Source organism: Chelonia mydas, chromosome 10 (genome assembly GCF_015237465.2).
Source record: "Chelonia mydas isolate rCheMyd1 chromosome 10, rCheMyd1.pri.v2, whole genome shotgun sequence".
NCBI lineage: Eukaryota > Metazoa > Chordata > Testudines > Cheloniidae > Chelonia > Chelonia mydas.
Genome location: NC_051250.2, coordinates 65,495,861 through 65,515,741, shown reverse-complemented (window position 1 = coordinate 65,515,741; position 19,881 = coordinate 65,495,861). Strand labels below are relative to the sequence as shown.

The 19,881-nt window shown below is 45.6% G+C and overlaps 2 long non-coding RNA genes and 1 other non-coding gene across 6 annotated transcripts; 1 reads left to right on the top strand and 2 right to left on the bottom strand.

Moving 5' to 3' along the window:
• Window positions 1–122: 122 nt before the first annotated feature.
• LOC114021103 lies at window positions 123–8,221 on the bottom strand. Of its 4 annotated transcripts, XR_006284132.1 has the most exons (7): window positions 8,025–8,221; window positions 6,871–7,117; window positions 5,723–6,219; window positions 5,349–5,512; window positions 3,344–3,406; window positions 2,743–2,814; window positions 123–1,606 (listed from the first exon to the last, which is right to left on the bottom strand). It is a non-coding gene; the product is annotated as an uncharacterized LOC114021103 (long non-coding RNA). The 4 variants fall into 4 exon arrangements; XR_005227229.2 differs by lacking the exons at window positions 2,743–2,814; window positions 3,344–3,406 and adding an exon at window positions 4,599–4,646 and having other exon boundaries at window positions 8,025–8,220; XR_006284131.1 differs by lacking the exon at window positions 3,344–3,406 and having other exon boundaries at window positions 8,025–8,220.
• On the bottom strand, window positions 4,384–4,514 carry LOC114021106. The gene has a single exon (XR_003565778.2).
• Window positions 8,222–17,960: 9,739 nt separating the features above from the next.
• Window positions 17,961–19,609, top strand: LOC122461898. The gene is made up of 3 exons (XR_006284146.1): window positions 17,961–18,187; window positions 18,445–18,543; window positions 19,436–19,609. It is a non-coding gene; the product is annotated as an uncharacterized LOC122461898 (long non-coding RNA).
• The last annotated feature ends 272 nt before the right edge of the window (window positions 19,610–19,881 follow it).

Sequence of the window (19,881 nt, the reverse complement as noted above, 5' to 3'; positions counted from 1 at the left end):
TATTCATACTTACACACCTCACAACTGCAGCAAGGGGGAACAGAATCGAGGAGCTTGTCTTTGATGCTGTGCCCTTGGTGTGAGGGCTCCCCAACCCAGGTCTGAAATACTCTGACCCAACATTTGATTTCAGTTGCAATTTATTTGTTTGGACTTCACTTAGGAATAACATCAGGCCTTCCAGTACCTTAAAGTGTGCTTTCTATATTCCAGCTGTCAGACCTGGAGGGATTCCAGCTTTAGGTAGCTTCACAAGTGCATCAAAGCTATTTACATGAAATCAAGAATAATCAGCTGAGATGCAGTAATGCAGATTTATTTAGTATTCATATTACAAAATAATTGGTACAGCTTTACATACCAGAGAATGCTCCAAGAATGAAACAAGTCTGTAAAATACACATTCCATAGGAATAAACACACGCCTTGAAAAACCAGATACCAGCATTACAGGAGTAAGAGAAACAATTCAGATGGGTGCTGACAATTTAAGATGAAGGCAATGACTGCTGCTAGCTCCTTTCTGAAGATGTCTGGTAATACTAATCTATCAAGGCACAGTATCACCTTTTAGCGTTTATCCTAGCAACAACCCACAGATTCTAAGGTCAGAAGGGACCATTTGTGATCATCTGATTTCTTGTATAACACGGCTGGAGAATTTCACCTAGTAATTCTGGCATTAAGCCAAATAACTTTCGGTTGCCCAAGAGCACATATTTTAGAAAGACGTCCAGGTCCAGATTCTTAGCTGGTGCAAACTGTCTTAGTTCCACTGATGTCAGAGCTATGATTAATTTACACCAGCTGAGAATCTGTCCCTTAAATCTTGATTTAAAGACTTCAAGTGATGGGGTCTCCATCACATCCCTTGGAACGTTGTTCCAATAGCTAATTACCCTCACTTAAAAAAGTGCGTCATTTCCAGTTTGAATTTGTCCAGCTTCAACTTCCAGCCATTGGACCTTGTTATGCTCCTATCCGCCAAATTTAAGAGTCCTCTACAATCAGACATCTTCTCCCTTGTTGAAGGAAAAACTAATCAAAATCTGGAAGGAGAAAAACAAAACAAAAGACAACATACGAGACGTATTAAGATGACTGAGTAACCTCCTAAGGCGGCAGCATTAACCATGTCACTTAAGGCAGAAGGAGAAGCTTTCCCAAAATAGGCCTACTAAATGACTGCTGGCTTCCATCCAGACACAGGTGTTCTCCTTGTCCTAGGCTCGAATGATGCCACTCAGCACTAACAGTTTTACATCCTAAGGAGTCTTTCATCCAGATCTACTTTCCTGCACCATCCGTGTATTCTTTAGTCCACAGCAATCAAGAACCTGGCCCAGAACATATTCCAGCTGGTAAGCAGTCATCAGAGTCCATAGCACTTCCCTACCTCCCCAGGATTCATCTTTGTGAGGGGCTCAGATTGCTCTGGCAATGGGGGCCTGGGGAAGTACAGTACCTAGGCCATCGTGTTGCTTGCTTTATGACTCTGCAGGATGGAGCAAGCCTGCTGGTTTACTATTGAATTGGATGCTGAGCACAATAAGATTCTGTGCTATAGGGGATGGCACACGACTGGCAAAGACAGCCACAGAAACATCTAAAAAAGAACAAATACACAACAATTAGCTACCAGGTTACCAACAACAGAGGAGATGAACTTGCTGAGTTTTGCTTAATAAAAACGTCAGCGGGTGGCTGTAGCCCAAGCATCTTTCTCGGGAATCCAAAGCTTGTTGCTTGCTTAAATATTTATAAAGCAGAAGAAGAGGCAGAAGCAACCTGAGTTTTTTAAAACCAGCTGTCACTATGAGTAACCTTTAAACACATCCCTCTGTATTTAAGACACCATTTCCATTACAAGATCTATTGAGCTCAAGGAAGTTTCACCAGCCCAGAGTTTTTGCACATGTGCTCACTGCAGAAGAGACAGTTCAGTGCATCTTTACACAAGATAATGAGGGCCCGCCCCCCTACAGACTGAAACCTGCATTTGAAAATAATGGATGAGGTTCCTAATGGGTTTTTACTTGTTAACCATGGCAGTCCCACAGAAGACTAACAACACTGCCATTCAGGTTTATTTGATAGAAGAATGGTACTGTTAGAACATTTGCTTACGTATTGATTTAAGTGCCCGAACCATTCCTTTGGCCAGGAAGATTATCTGAATAAAGCAAAACCAATTCTCCCCTCTGGACTGGCTAATGAAAGTTTGGCTCACTGTCAGAGTAGCCAATGTAAAAGAACACCAGCAAATTTAAAACAAGCCGTGCTTCTCTCTGAAAATGGCTTGCTCACTTCTCTTACATCACCACCGAGGGCTAATATCTCCTGAGCTGTGTCGGTATTTTCTTTACAGCCTCAATTTACTTTGTGCATTTGACAGCACAAAACCAAATTCATCCTCACACAAGTGCAGCACTGAAGGAAGGTGGTTTGTGCCCTTCCTGTTTCGGAGATGGTGCAGTCCCCTGCATAGGCTAGGCTCAACCCCAAAGGCTACCCTAACTTGCATTCCCGGTAATATAGCAGGAAGGAATTGCCAGTGTGTACAACCACCCCAGCTCTTCCCACCTCTGACCTGCCCCAGATCCACCCCAGAATGTCCCTGGACTGGGAACTTCTTCCAGGGAAGCCCAGAGGCTCCTGTGCTGGTGCTGTTTACCAGGGGCAAGAGGTACAGCCCCTTTGGGCAAGCATAGCAGCTGCAAAAGACTGTAGGACAACACTGACCGTGGCCCTTTATGGCTAGGAAGTGTCACTGTATACTCAGTTAGCTTCCCCTTTTGGTTCATGAGGGGGTCTCTGCAGAGCAAGAGGGGAGGAAAAAACCCATTTTGATAAGCAGGAAAATGACAGTAAGGCCACAAACCCTGGCAGGAGGCTGAGAAACAGGGATAATACCCAAAGCTACTCCTTTATTCTTTAATTGACTAGATTACAAGCTTCCTGTAATTGCTAAAGAGCAGGCTGGATTCATTCTCGCTTTAAATGCAATAAATGCTCTGTTGAGCACATGACTCTCTCTGTGCTGGTGTTTGGGCTAAATTTGTGTTAGGATTTTAGAGAATGTCAAAATAATTTTTACTTTTTAGATTTCTCTTCACTGTTCTTCACAGGGATATTTTACTCTATTGCTCTAGAATGACAAGGATGTGATCAATAATATGGGATTAGGTTACTGAGAAAGCATATTTATAACCAACAGATGGAGGGGGATCTCTTTTCTAAAAATCTATCCCCTGAAGTGGCTCAATTTTTTTTTAATAGCACCTCCTCATCATTGTACTATTTGAGTACTTCACACACATTAACAAATTTACCCCCACACTACCCTCCATGGTAAGGTAAGACCAACACCATTTTGCAGATGGGAAAACCGAGATACACAGAGGTCCTAGGCACTACAATAATACAAATAATAATGATAAATAAGTTACCCAGGGTCATACAGGGAGTCTATGGCAGAGCAGGGGATTAACTCCAGATCTCATGAATCTCAGAATAGTGCCTTAACTGCAAGAGTCTCCTTCCTCCCTGATTGAGCACACTAAGGGTATGTCTTCACTACCCGTCTAGACACGATAAATCAACGCCCCCGAGCGCTCTCCCGTGGACTCCTGTACTCCAGCGCCGCGAGAGGCGCAGGCAGAGTCGACAGGGGAGCGGCTGCAGTCGACTCAGGGTGGTGGAGACACCACGGTAAGTCGATCTAAGTACGTTGACTTCAGCTACGTTATTCACATAGCTGAAGTTGCCTAACTTAGATCAACACCCCCCCCCGGGGTAGACCAGGGTTAAGGCGCTAGGTATTTTTGTTACCAATGGTACCAAATATTTAGTGCCAGTCAATCTACAGTAACTGTTGCTATTTCATCTGAATTGTCCACTGCTAATTCAAAGCACCAGTACACAGTGTCACCTGAGGGCATTAAATGATGCTGTTTTAAAAGACTGCATTTTGTGGACACGCAGCACGAATCTCAAGTCCAAGAGACAGTCACTAAGCAAGGGCTACTAAGGAAACAATTATAGCTTGCAACTGGTTAACAATCTTTTTTCCATCCCATTTCTGTCACCATCCAGTCAGACGAGGAGCCTGGATTAAAGGGCTCTAGAATGCTACAAGCAAACAAATCCAGGTTACACAACATGCAAAAGGCTAATAGTGTAAATTTAACAACGTGCAATGTGACAGGCTTAAAACACAATGCCACTGGTGAAAGGTAAATGAAATTTTAAAATTCCTTCTGTTTTAACAAGATAATTAGTTCTTACAGACACACACAAGGGCACTTTCTTTACAATACTTGATGTTTTACTTGGCAGCATCCCTTTAAATGCCATAAGAATTTCCAAAATAAAGTGAACAGTCACTGTTGGTAGCTTAAGTAGGTCCTGACTCCATCTCCGAGACAGGCCCTGTTCTTCTACCATTTGATTTAGGAGGATAGTATCAGTAGAGTGAACATGACTTCACTGGCTCTACTTTCTTAGTCCTCCCAGTGAACATCAGTAAGAAACTCCTCAGAGCAGATCCAGGAATTGAATCCAGCTCTCCTGCATCAGAGGCCAGCGCCATAACTCACTTGGCTTCCACACTCCCCTTGGGGGCTGCTGCTTAACCCTCCTTTTTTCTATAAAAGAATCAATAGGTTTGAAGCCCATAGGCATTTTTATACTCACTTGATCAATAATATTTACCACTGATAACCATATTACAGTATTATGCTTTGGAGAGAGATATTAAAACAGACATAAAATGTGCAGAAGGCACCACAGTAATGGAACAAACTCTTATTTAATATTCAGATTTAACCCATAGTCTGCATCCCACTAACAGCTGACCACATAAATTTCACTGAACTGGTTTCACGGTCATTGGAAAGGCCCTGTCTACACAGAAGTTTTTGCCCTCTTACAGTTGAATTAACACTAGCGTAGCTCCAGTGGTGCTAGAAGGAGCATATATAGGGCTCAGGTGTTTTCCCTACTGCAGCACCAACACATGCTGTAGGAGTTATAGCCATGGTTATGGTGGTGAAACCACCACTGGCCGGTTTTTACTAGTGCACTGCATTGCTACCACAAGTGCAGCTGGAATGGAGCTAGTCCTATAGCGTGAGAGTTTCACAAAAGCCTGTGTGGACACAAGCGTGAACTTAGTGTGAACTGTAACACCTGAGACGGTGCAGTGATGGCTGCATGGACACCAAGCCAGTCTGAGCTTCCCCTTGACATTGCTTTGGTCTTTATGAGTGCTTTTCTGGACCAATGCACCCCCAACAGCAAGAACCCAATAGACAACATGAAGAATAATTGGCTCCTGCCGCACTTACCTTTCCAATTTGAGAAAACAGTGAGGTCAGAGAAGCTTCTATACTAGCTGGCAAGGGGCCCAGTGCAGCCACTGTTGGAAGCAATGCAGAGACATTGAAGTGACAGAAGGGATTTCTCCAGTGTGTCTACAAGTCATGCGGGCAGATCGCATCAATTGATGCGCCTAGAATGAATGTATACCATACAGACAGACAGTTACAAATAAGAAGGTATTCTAAGTCTTACTATACAGCAAACTTAACAATCACACACAGCCTCTTTACCACACAAGAGGGTGCTAGAGACTGAGCAGCAGTCACCATCTGTCTCAAGATGAATGCAGTTTTATTGCTATTAAAAGGCCAAACCTTTAAGCAAAATTAATTTGACTTACAAAGCATGGTTCTTTTTCAAGCTCTTCTATGGTGGTAGACCGACTTGCAAAACTGCATTTATTTCTGTAGCTCATACAGGGATTAGTTTTGGTAGCAGAGAGCGATGGGTGGATAAGTTCAAAAGAGGCATATTCATCCCTGTGCTGGAAGGGACAGAATGAGATGGTTTGCACCACCCTTATTCTATAGCTGGGGGGCTGGTCCATCTCTCAGTCAAGCTCCTCCTTCAATGGTCCCTCTGTGACTTTGCAAGGTGCAGAACTGCTGAGGTGCAGGCCCCGTCCATGCCTCTTCCTTCCTCTAATCTGCCCATAATTCACTTCTGCCTGGGAAAAATGAAGAGAGCCCACAATTTTTACTGTGTTGCTGTGCGCCTGCCATTACTTTCCTGTGGACCCTCCCCAGGTGACAGAAGTTGCTCGGCAGAAGATTCAAGGCTGCTTCTCGTCATCACTATCTTTAAGGTCATTTTATTTCTGGCCAGTTTCAGTCATGCCTAAGGAAAACATACACATTTTATGTTGGTCTTTGATAGAAAGAAGAGTTTAAAAAAAAAAATCCTGACCAAGTTTATTTTTCCCTGTTCCAGGATAAGACAGTAATTACTGGGATGATCCTCTATGTGCCTTACTGCCCTATTAATTTTCTACTAAAATTAGCACAAAATGTTTCCTATGATCAGTTTATGCCCAGGTTGCTGAGACTACCACCATAATTAAACCCACTCCATGCCTGATAAATCCTACACGTTTTTGTTATGGATACGCCATCACCTGGAACAAGAGGTTACGCCACCTCTGCAGAGTTAAGACAGATGCTGTTGTGACATAAGGTAATATTTTCTGTGACTTAGGAGCATAAGTCTTATTGAAAGTCAGTGGGACTCAGGCTCCCAAGTGACATCTAAAAATACGAATTAGGCACCTAAGTCACTTAAGCACTTCTCAAAATTATACTCTTTGGCTGGAACACACAATTTCCTAAATATGCGCCTTTAATAGGACAAATAGAACTACATATTAGAATACAGATGCACCTATGCATGCTAGATAGCCATACACTGGCATTATCAGACTTGTGGTGAAGCAGAGCCCAGTCTTTTCATTGCTTATTTCAAAATCTAAAAAAAAAAAAAAAAACAACCCACACATTTCTGGACTTTCTGGTTGCGTGCATGACTTCATTCAAACCCTAACTCAAGACAGTGTCTGGCTGCAGATTACAAAGACTGACTCAAACAGGAACACTTATTCACGCTTTCACTCAACACTTTTCAGCTGAGCTTCCACGCTGGTCTCTCCAGGAGCCGCAGTCCAGGGGGCCTCCAGGATTGTGAGCTGCTATATCAGAGCGCCCACCTTCATACTACGTCTAGTGTCCACTGATGGTAAATTCTAGGGAAAAAAAACCCAGTGAAGACAAGGTCTGAGTGTCACTGTGAAACTAAGAGCATGGACAAAAAAAAAATTAAAAATAAGACAAGACCCCGTGAAAGCTACACACAGAACTACCACGATGCAGGTAGATTTCCCGTCTCCCTAGCAACTGTCTACACCTTCAAATTAACCGTTTCAAGGGCCCACATTAAGCAATACTGCCCTGACCTCTGCGAACACAACACAAGCTGGAACCATGCTACTGAACGGCGCGCGCGCAGCCACGGGAGGGCCAGGCTGCCCCAGCCCGCTCACAGGGCCGCCCCCCAAGGCGAGAAGGCTCTCTTACGCCAGGCCGAGCTGGAAGGGCCAGGCGGCTCCTCCAGCCAGCCGGCGGCCTCCGAGCTCCCCCAGCGAAGGGGCAGCTGCTCTCCAGCGGATAAAATACCAGCGACCTAACGCCCAGCACATGCGAGGCCAAAAATACCCCCTGCGCAGAGGTGGGGCCACGCTTTCGGCCCCCGTCGGTGTCGATCTCCGGGGCAGCCCCCCAGCCGGCCCCTCCCGTACCTCGATCCCGCCTGGCCTCGGGTCTGCGGGAGCCTGGGGCCCGAGGCCTCCCCTCGTGGGCAGGGGCAGAGGCGAGGCCTTTGTGCAGCTGCTCAGCCGCCCGCGGGGCTGCGCAGAGCGGGAGGCCCAGGACTTAGCTGCAGCGCGGCCTGGCACCCGGGGAGCGGGGGTCCGGAGCCACCGCCACGGGCCCTCCGCGGGGCTGCCCCGCTCGCGGGGGGGGGCTCCCGTGCCGGAGCGGAGACGCGCAGCCCCACGGATCCAGAGCGCGGCCGCGCCGGGCCGGAGCCCGTCCCTGCTGCCGCCGCCGGCGGCGGGTGAGACACGGGGGCGAGGAGGCCGCGGGGGCACTTACGGGGGCCGGCTCCGCTCGCTCCTGCACGCGCGGCCGGTTCCAAAGGCGCCGCGCGCTGCAGCGACTTCCGGCTTCCTGCCGCCGGGCCTCGCGCGCTCGCCCGGCCCTCGCGTAGCCGCCTGGCAGCCGCCCCCCTCCAGCAGCGGCGGAGCCCAGGCGGGAGCCGCACGCGGCCGCTCCCGGAAGGGGAGGGGGGATGCGACAGAGCCTTGACTCGGGGCGTGACCCATTCCCCACCCCTGCCTGCAACAGCCTGGTCCGCCAAGCCGCGACTGGCCCTCGGGAGAGGGGGGTGGGGAATGTCTTTTGTGAACCCCCCTCCCGCAGCAGCCTGTTGCCTGCCGGAGCGGTAGGGCCCGTGGGAATTTTGTCCCTAAAGCCCCCCAGGGCCGAGGCAGCGTGCGGGGCACTGTTTGGGTTGGCGCGTTAGCCGTGATCCCGGGTGTGGGGGAAGCTGTTTTTGTTTGTTTTAAACACAGTGGTGACTTTAAAAAGTGCAGCTTCTCGGGGTTGTGTTCGGGTTAGTTGTAAATCACTGTAAATGCCGACACCGCCGCCAAGATTTCTAAACTTGAGCGCCGCCGGAAATTTTTCAAAGGTGCTGACCACACACAGCTGTGATTAACTTCCAGGGGAACTGCATACGCAGCCCTTTGAAAAACGGGCCCTTGGTCTAGGTTCCTCAGGCCCGGATGCGACAAACCCCGAAAACACACGTTTAATTTTATGCAAGTGCAAAATAAACAGGCTAGAGGAGACTTCAATACGGATTGAGGGCACATTTTTCAACACGTACCTAGGGATTTAGGATGTTACAATTAGAGGGCACCCAGCTTGAACCACATGGGCCTTGTTAAGGACCCACCCTCTGCAAATCAGGATCTTTTGAGGTGTTTCAGGTTAGACACCCACCAGCACTAGTCACCTTTGAAAATGTTGGCCTAGGAGCCTAATTTTAGGTACCCAGGTTTGACATTTTTGCTTTAAATATATAGAGCTGGGTGGGAAGGGTGCTCAGATGGACAGCAGTAGATGGACCTGGGTAGCTAGATCGTTTTCATTCTCACCTTTGCTGCTGCGGTTTGTCTGGCCAGGTTGCAACACCAGGGCAAAGGTAGAACAAAAAGAAAAGGAGTACTTATGGCACCTTAGAGACTAACCAATTTATTTGAGCATAAGCTTTCGTGAGCTACAGATCACTTCACACGGCTGTTAGTCTGAAAGGTAGAACAGTTTACACTGAGCATTTGATTAAACTTAATACAGGAGCTTAGATTTTGTCAGAAGAGCCTACCTTTTTGGCAGCCACAATTTCCTTGTGTGATTCTTTTGGTGTTTTAGCCCTTTGTCTACAAACCTCACAGGGGCTTAACCGTAGTTAATGAGATCCTGTCGTGGGAAGGAACATTACAACTGCTGCTCACATGTATTTTCAGAGAAAGGCATCCGTACAGCCCCATACCTAAAGTAAAACATTCCCCAAGACAGGATAATTATACATTTCATGCCAATTCTCAATGGTGGCACCGTCACTGGCTTTCTGATAAGCATCTGCTTAGATCTCACTCCTTCCTCCTTTATCACATTCTGTGGGAGGCTGCCAGGGCCCACGTAACAAATTGCTACTGTTCAGACACCACAACCAGTAATTAGAAAAGTTGATTTACAGTGGAGCACAGCGGCAATCTCTGACTGCAAAGGAAGAGGCAGCTAAGTTTAGAATTTGAAGAAAGCCAAAGGGCAGTCACACAGACAGTTCTTCAAGGATAGTGCAGGTTCGAGCAGAGAGGGGACTATGAGTTAGACAAATCCAGACTCTTATTTCTGCACCTACTGGTAGAGTTTCTGATCTTTGTTTCCCTGGCAGGCCAAGCTTTTTGTTGCTTCAAAACCAGTAACTACAGCGTCCAAGACTGCTGACAGTTTCAGGTGGATTGGGTGCTAAAGACCATTTTGATTTTGTTTTTAAACTTTGGGTAACTTTTCTTTTTGTGAATACACCCACAAACCTTTCTTTTCAAGATACTTTTAGATCCCTAGAGAATAATTCCCTTATTATATTTACAGTATTTTGTCATAAAATTGCAGAGAGTCCCTTTAAATCTTTGATGCTGAACTGCAAGTAGATGGCAGCAATAAATCCATTCATATATTGTGCTGGTGCAGAGTCAGAAATATTTCATGATTTCCTATGTAGTAAAACTCTTGTTCAAATAAATATGTCCCATAAGCATTGTGCTTGTCTATTTATAGTCTGGATTTGTAAAACTTTCTTTTAGTGGGGGTCAGTAGCAGAGCTGCTCTTCCTAGTTCTCCTGTGCTGTTTTATTCTGCCACCAGCTCCACTACAAAGAGAAATTCATGAACACAGTAAGTTTCATTTTGAAATCTTCTGGGCAGTGCAGAGCCAACTGAAGCAAACAGTGAAAGGGAGGAGGGTGTAGTGCTTGGATAAATCTGAACAGACTGAGCCTTGTGGGTACGTCTTCACTAGCTGGCCCAGGTGGGAGTATGGGTTAGAACCCCAGTTCTGCTTTCATTTGGGCTAGAAACTTGCCCACCTTGGAATGAGGATGCAGGCTAAATCACTTGAGTGCTGATACTCCTTCAGTGTCTTCCCACAATTTCCTGTGTGCCCAGAGGACAAACAAGTGCTCCCACAGTTCACTGGAAAAGAATCAAAGGGCAGGTCAGCTTTTTGAAGCAGAAAAAACTGGGATATACCCAGTGGTGAGCTGGAGCCGGTTGTTAAATTTAGAAGCCCTTTTAGAACCTGTTGTCCTGCGAGGGACAACCAGTCTAAAAGGGCTTCTAAATTTAACAACCGGCCAAAAGTGACGCCTTAGGCACTACCTCCGTGGGTGCTCCGGGGCTGGAGCACTCACGGGGAGAATTTGGTGGGTGCAGAGCATCCACCGACAGCTCCGCGCCTGGCCCCAGCTCACCTCACCTCAGCTCTGCCTCTGCCTTCTCCCCTGAACGCACCACCCCGCTCTGCTTCTCGGCCCACGCTCCCTCCCCCCCCCCCCCCCCGGCTTCCTGCGAATCAGCTGTTTGTGCGGGAAGTCTGGGAGGGCTGAGAAGCAAGCGGCAGCTTCACACTCAGGCCCAGGGAGGTGGAGGCAGAGCAGAGGGGGGCGGGGGGGCACGAGGAGGGCTGTCTGCGCCGGAGCAGGTAACCCGGGGGGTGCGCCGGGGAACCGCTCCGTGCCCTAGCTCACCTCCGCCTCCCTGGGCCTGAGCACGAAGCCACCACTTGCTTCTCAGCCCTCGCAGACTTCCCGCCGAACAGCTGATTTGCGAGAAACCGGGGGGGCGGGGGGGACGCGTTCAGGGGAGGAGGCGGAGCAGAGGTGAGCTGGGGCCAGGCGCAGGGCGGGGAGCTGCCGGTGGGTGCTCTGTTTAAGCAAATTTTCCCTGTGGGTGCTCCAGCCCTGGAGCACCCACGGAGTCGGTGCCTAAGGCGCCACTTTTGATGTGATCGGTGGGGGGAGCGGCTGCTCCCCCGCCCCTAGGAGCCAGAGGGACCTGCCGGATGTTTCCTGGGAGCTACCCCAGGTAAGCACCGCTGGGACTCCCCACCTTGCCCCCCAACAGGTCCCTCAGGCTCTTAGGGGCAGGGCGTGGTGGGCACCCACTACGGTGGCCCATGAGACCCTCCTGCCTGGTTCTGGGGGCAGTAAGGAGACAGGGGTGGGGGTGGATGGGGCAGTGGTCCCAGGGGGCGGGCCACGACCCCCTCGTGGGGTGAAGAGGGAACCGGTTGTTAAGATTTTGGCAGCTCATCACTGGATATACCCCCTGAAGTCCTACTGACACACACAGGTGAGTGCAGCACCAGTGTGGACAGAGTAACTTCAGTGAGCTAGGCTCACTTAGGTTCTGTGCCGATTGCCCCAGTCCCTGGTATAAGCAAATTGCACCTGCAGAAAAGGAGAGTTGGCCATCAGCCTTCTGGAAAATCACTATTGCTCCAAATGCTGCTGAAACCTGATACAATAAACACTGTGCTTCCCACCCCACATGCTAGGCTATCAAAGAGCAAAGGCTCTTTCAAGCCTGTGCTAACTATTGACTGTTCTATTATTAACTTGCAGCAATTTGAGGGGGGTGTCAGGGGCTTTGACTGCTCTGATATTAAAGCTTTAAAGAAGAGAAAGAGGCCACAGTATTGACTGGTGATGACGCTGCTTGCAGATAAAATCTGTCTGTTTTTTCTGCAGACCCTCAATGTAACTTCAGTGGCCTGACTTCACTGAAGCTTAAGTCTGATTTATGAGCTACAGCTTTTTCCACTCTGATCCCTCAGAGCTTGAACTTTGTTCTTCAGCAACACCCCCTCATGAGCATGGGGGAAAAGGTCACATCTCTCCCATTCCCTTACATGGAAGTGCAGGGCCTACAATGATTTTTATGCCAATTCCACTAAGCCCCAATCTTCTGAGCATGCTCAGAGAGCTCACTCACATCAACACATGAGAAAGGGCTCTCAGATGCAGTCTAACTTCCTTACAGTCCATAAGTCTTAAAAGAAAACATGTTTCTGGCTCACGTCTACCAGAATTTTACAACCACCATTTTCTAGACCTAGCATCGTGATGGCTGCAACCTGCTCTCTTGCTCTGCAGGCATCTCCATATTAACCCTTGATTTGATACATATTCTTAAATATGCCCATCAGGCAAAAGGGGCACCCCCCCATAGAGATCAATCTATTTTATCTAGCAATAGATGTAGACTTTTTAGCTTTTTCCATGTGTGAAAAAGGCATCACACACCCGATTTCTGAGGCTGTTATGTCTCTTTGATTTGTTGCCTTCTTTATGATGCCAGTATGTCTTGAGTGAAACTGTGTAACTGACTTGGGATTCAGATCTTCCCAGTGCCTTTAATCCAGTGTCCAAGGCCAGTGTTTGGATCCCTAACATAATAGCCTTTTCGGTTATGGGTGAAATAATAGCTGTATTTCAAGCTCTGGTAGAAGGCTCTAACTGCTGTCACCTTTATTTGTAGCAAGAGCAAAGAGTTAAACTTGTATATACACATGTACTTTTATAGACAATTTTGGAGAAAAAAGATACCTTATTATTTATATACCATAGTACCTAGAAGCCCTAGTCATAAGCCCTGTTGCTGCCCCTTTGTTTTGTTTGTTGATATTAATTATTGCCACATAACATGCATTTTAAATGGCTCACCAAAGGTAACATGCATTAGACAGAACGGTTCCAGAAGATGGGGGCGGCAGATCGGGGAGCATTTAAACATTAACTGGATGGGAGCCAATAGAAAAATGAAAAGGTCAGATTGTGCATGGTAAAAGGCCTTAGGTGAGAAGAAGGAAGATTAATATTAATTGGAGGACTGGCTTAACCTTTGGACAGTCAAAAGCAAGCATTGCATGGGGGTAATAACAGCATGAAAAGTACATTCCTAGGTAGAAAGTTTCTGGTTCTGAGACAGTCTCTCGAACACTGTGGTCTACCCCTGTTTGGGGTACAAAAACTTGACAACTAGTTTATTGTGGAAAATAGTGTCTTGTTGATGTGAAACCATCTCAGAATTTCCATAGTCTCAGGGATATGTTATAACACACAGGTGATATGATCACAGCGCCCTTTTTGTATGATAAGAAGTGAGGAGCTAATTCTCAAATGAAAAGCAAACACAAAAACCAACCAACAAAATAAGGCACCTTTTGTAAAAGGACCTTATCTGCCATAGGAAAAGTTAGACCAATATTTCACAATTGGTGCAGCTCCACCAGCAATATCAGTGTTGGAAGTGCCAGAGTAGAAAGAGCACAGGTGTTTGTACCATTGTAACTCTGCAGGGTTAGACCAACAGCAGTAAATACACTTCTGGCCGGTCTATGCTTGGTCTCACACCATTGCTATCACCAGAGGAGCTGCACCAATGGTTAAAAAAGGTCCACTAGCTGCTAGTGTAGACATACCACAGAGGCAACTGACAGTCAAGTAAAGCTACACATATCCCAGGTACTTCGTCTTTGAAGGTGAAGCCATTGACTTAGAAAATCTGCATAATTTCAGCTAGACCAGGCTTCATAGTTCCTTTATGGCCTTTCTTCTCTAGAAAGTGTCCCACAGTTCTGAGACCAGGTATGTGCAAGACACACCTAATGAGTTCCCAATAGGACTGATTCGAGAAACACCAATTCTGAAATCTGGGAACACAAACCTTAAGACATAAAAGTTAACTGGAATGTATGGGATGGGTCTGAACTTTACTCAGCCTTGACATTTGCAGGCTCAGGACAGAGCTATGTAAATGTAGAGTCTGTGTGTCAGAGATCCGTCTTATGGCAGATTTACCCTAAGAAGCCAAAAAGATCGAAGAGATGGATCTGTTGGTAAGTAACAATGCCCATTGAATCAGATTCTGAGCTCAGCTAAAATCACTGTAAAAGTGGAAGCCATGTTAGTCTGTATCCGCAAAAAGAAAAGGAGGACTTGTGGCACCTTAGAGACTAACGAATTTATTTGAGCATAAGCTTTCGTGAGTGAAAGGTGCCACAGGTCCTCCTTTTCTTTTTGTAAAAGTGGAGTATCTATGTTAAAATCAGTGGAGTTAACCCCCAAGTGACTGAGCTCAGAATATGGTCTGATATAATTGGAAAGGTATTTTGCTTAGGGAAATTGGGGATTGTATGTGTACTTCTAAGGTTGATCTAACTTTTTCAACCCCTCAGCTAGGAACACGACAGCCTCTGGTTTCAGCAGGGGCAACACAAATATTACCTTGTTAAGATTTACTGAGCCAGCATTAAATATGTCACTGATGTTTAACTAACTAAACACAGTTAGACATATACTCTGATGATACTCTGATGTGGTTCAAAGAACATTTGCTATTAAACAGCTTATTTTAAAATACATACATGGTTTTTTTCCTTTCTGCCTGTGATGATAGAGTGGGGAGAGCTTTCTGAATTTGGCTTGTCAGATTTTTGTCATAACGCAGGACAGTACATTCACACTGGTACTGCCAGTGATTTTGTGGTGAGCAAAATTTCAATCTGTAGTGATATTTCACAGGAAACTTTCTATTCGGACACATGGATTTTTCTTTCTCTGAAAGTAACATCAAAAGCCAGTTCTTCTGATGTACTGTACTTCACAGAAATACTGTCTAGGTTGAGCTGCCTGCTTCTGTTCCTGATATCTGTACTCACAGGTACATTATTACAGTCTCATTTTCTCATAAATTTAAAGCCAGAAGGGAACACTATCATCTCCTGCATCACACAGGCCAGAGAATTTCACCAAATGAATCTTGCAGCATGTCCACATCTGCTGTTTGAGCTACAGCATAACTTAAACAACACAAAAAAAACAACAAAAACCCATTTGTAAACAGAATACTTAAAGGCACTCCCTCCTCAGTTAAGGTTCTCTCCATGCTAAATTTCAGCATTCAATCCCAGCTGTTTTAGCTATTGAACTGTTTAAACATAGTTACAAGAACTTTTTCATTACCAAAGCATTCCTGTCCCCCACCTTAAGGTCAAAAATGGTTAAAACATTTTTTCTCAATATTTCCCTCCAAAAAATCAACAAACAAAGGTAAATAGCTTGTTTGAAAACCTGGAAGGGATATAAAACCTCATGCTTCAGGGCATATACCAGACTCTTTTTGATGGGGTCAGGAAGAAATTTTCCCAAGGGTCAGGCTGATCCATAATTGTAAATTTTGGGCTTTCTTTCATCTCATTCTGAAATAGCTGGTGCTGCCCACTGCTGCAGATGGGATACAGGGCTAGATGGGCCCCTTATGGGTTTTGGGGTGGCAATTCTGATGCTTCCAAAATTCTTGTTGTAGATAATATTGGCTGCAGGAAGGACCGTTTGTTTGTCTGCAGCTTTTACCATAGCTTTGTAATGCTGTTGTGACAAACAATATGAAATTAATGGTCTTATAAAACTCTTCTCCCTCTTTCTTCATGAGGCAACATGGCTTGGTGAAGAGCACACTGTGCTGTCTCTGCCGTTAACTCACTGTGTGAATTCAGGCAAGACACTTCACTTCTCTGTTTCTCCATTTCCCCATCTGTAAAATGGGGATAACACTGCTTACCCACCTGAAGATTGCTATATAATTGCTAACGCTCAGAACAATCTGCAGAAGGCAGAGCCGTGTGTTTCTAGGCATATAATACTTTCCCAGCTGCAGTAGGAGACTGATATTACGAGTGCATTTTATGCTTTTACCAATAAGGAAAGCCAGTCTGACAGATTTTTATGGCTGAAGACACAATATGCCACCTTCTAGGAGCTAGAAAACTGTGTGAGGACTAGGATGACATCATTCCACTTGTACTCCAGGCTGAAACTTGGCATTCAGCGTATTGGACAAGTAGCAGGCTGAGCTGAGAACAGTTTATGTAATGAACGCCATTGAAAGATTTACATGAAATACCACTTTGGAATATTAAAGCGAGACCAGACCAAATTCTCACTTGAGTCATTACTAAGCTCCCTCTTTAGTTTCCAATGGAGGTGGCAAACTTTTTCATTTCTTGTCCTTAACTGTTCAATATCATTGCTGAGAGATGATGCAGTCCATTCCAGAAGAAATGTGTTTGATTGGTGGTCGAATTGATGCCTGTTAATTACTGTGGAATGAAAGCTGAATTATATTATTACTAGCAATAATAGTTACATTGAGCCTTCCCCTTATAAAGCTAGTGGGGAAGAGAGGAAATCAAACTACGACAGAATCAGACTTCAGCAAGTGTCCATGGTTCACAATATTTGTTAATATTCCCCATTATCCCCTCAATTACATTATCATAAAAGATCAGTATACACAACTCACTCAGATTTACCTCCATGAATGCCATACATGAGGATAGTTTAAAAGACTCTCCCACTCTCCACCCCAACATACACACGAACCAATGACAATAAACTGCTCATGAGTTGCCCTTCCCCCCCAGATTCCAGGTTTAGGGGTCCCACCCAGTACGTGGCATTTCTCCATCCTTACTATAGCTTGGACGTAAAAACCAAAAACCCAACACACTTGTGCCAGCCTATATAGTAACCGGCTTCCCCAGACACACAGCAGGGTGTGCCACATACTGGATAGCAGGATTCAGACCCAAGATAATCCCAGGGTATTTGAGCTTTGACTAGCTCCCATTGGAGTTAATGGGAGTCATTCCCCAGAGTTGAATCAGGTCATATAAGCAAAAATAGCAAGCAGAGAAGCTGAGGGAGAAATTTGTTCCTGAGGCACAGGTTGGAAAGTCAGAAGACCTGGGTTCTGTCTCTGGCTCCGCCTGAGTCACTCGGCCCACTCACTCAAAGGTATTTAGGTGCTATCTCCCACTGAAATCCACTTTCTGTATCCCAGATGCTCCATCTGTAAACTAGGGAAATAATACATATCTACCTGATAAGGATGCTGCCAGGCTAAATTCAGTAAGGTTTGCCAGCCGTTTTGAACGTCTCAGATGGAAGATGATAAAAAAGAGCAAAATATTCATATTAATTTGATGGAGATGCTTTGTACTTATAACATTCAGTACAGGTAGCTGCAGATACCAATCAGTGGAGTTACACCAGGGATGTGTTTGGCCCACAGCTTCAGCAAGACAAAACCATCTGAAACCCTCTGAAATCCTTTTTCCAACAGCATAGGCCACACAGAAGCGCAGCACTAACGTAAAAGCTTGTTTTCTGCCCCCAAACGTTGTCAGAATGAAATGCAATAGTTCCTGGGATCGTTTAACAGGAGCCCCTGGGATCGCCATACCTGGGAGGCATGATGTCACACATCAGCAAAGAGATTATTTGTTTTTCAGTTTGTCACTAGCTCTGAGACTTTGTTTCACGGTGCACCTCACAGAATGAATCAAACCCTCTGGCCCTCAAAAGAAGAGCATGACTGGCTGCAGATTCTCTTGCTGATTTCTTTCTCTGCCACCCCCCCCCCCCCCCAAATGCATTGGTGGATTAGTAGATAGAAGAAAATATAATAATTAACTTTTTCTTATAGAAGAGCAGCATCATTTTTGCTTGAATTCCTTCTTGCTCACGTTACGTCTCCCCGAACGTAGTAACACTGATGTCTATTAAGACAAGTAGAACATACACAGAAAGGCAATGGAGCAAAACCAGGCATCCATTCCATTTCAGGTGATTTTTATTTTATGCTCAGCCACTGAAAAATTGTTGCACGAAGGACTGTTTTGTCCATAATGAAGAGTTTGGTTGGACAGCTTCTGCCTTGTTTCTTTTGTTGTAAGAAACAAATTTACTTCTCACCATACTACATCTGTCTACTGATAAGTCTGAGATTTTCCTCTAGGCTGGCTCACTGATGGATCCAATATTTTTGCTACGTAAGATGGGAGATCATAATAGTTTCTCCTGTTCTGCCTTATTATCCTCAGGTATCTTAAGTGGCTCGTCGAAGTTAACACAGGCGTAAGCAGCCGTGTTGTAAGACTGGAAAGCTGCATCCTGCAAGCTGAGCAAATCATTTTTAAGGGGTGAGTTATTCACTGAATTTTTGTGATGCATCCTGTTTAAAAACATGAAACCCTGAAGATATAAAAAGAACCCTTCATTGTTCTGTCTACATTAACATTTAGTTGTGTTTATTAACGTGCTAAACCATGGATAAAAATTCAATGTAGACAGACTCTGCATTATTTAAACTTGCTCAGAGCAGGCCTGGCCACAGTTGGGAATAATTTCAAACAAGTTCTTGAATTTATTCCAATGTAGATACATGCCCGTGGCAGATAAAAACACCAACAGTCAGCTGGAACCTTGCCACACCAGCATCATTCCTGCCACCACTGGAGAAGCATCAGTGCAAGCATCAATGGCAAAGTACTCAGGAAAGAGAATGGTGGCGTCACAGCCTAAAAGGCGTCCAGAAGCCAGGGAGTTTGCAATGACGTTGTATAATCTGGGAAATCCACCAAAGAAAGGGGCAACTGGATGGCTCAGGAACTGGCATTGGGATGCAGAGCTTTTCACCTGTAGGTCACTGGTTCTAGACCAGTTGAGTGTGACTGGAAGTTATCACCCACTGGAGATTTCACATGGAGGACTTCCAACTGCATGTCAGCCTGGAGTCTCCCCAGCACAAAATCCCGTCTTTTTCTTCCAATAAGGAATAAGACACGGACATTTGTCAGAAAGCGCTTTACACAATGTATGTTTCAAACATCCCTCTGAGCCTCTACCTGCTTCCCCAGCAGCAAACACATGATGTAACTCTCAGAAGTCTTTTCTGTGAAAGTTTGTCCCTGGATGCAGAGGCTTATGGGACAGTAGGTTTGTCTTTGGTTTTCTGATAGGAACGTACTGTTTGTTTGCGTGGAACTGAAGTTAAAGTCGTCTGGATTTAATTGTTTTCTCCCTTTGTGAAAGGAGTTTGGCATTACGTGGCTTAAACTGCAGAACCAGAAAGAAATGGAGATAGTGGGAAAAGTGAAGCACTACAAGGAGATGCCAAAAAGACAGAGGCTGAGACTAGGAAGATGCTGATTTTACCCCAACTCTTTTAAAAATTAAAATAAAATTGGCCCCGTGGCCCCTTCTGAATCCAGGTTTTTTTATTAAACAAAAAAAACCAACAACACCTTCCTCCGTGCCCCTCCAGAGCTAACCAATCGCTATCTTCTGCCCTGCATTTACAAAACTGCAATAGAATCAGTTAGGATCATCTATTCTTTTCTAATACAACTAAGGGCCCCATCTCTGGTCTTGGGCTTTCCTGATCACTTAGCTGCAGATAAGGGAGAAAATCCCTGGGTGGAGGTTGAAGAGGGAAGGGGCAGAGAGCTGGCAGCAATGGGCTGAAAGATAGAAATAGT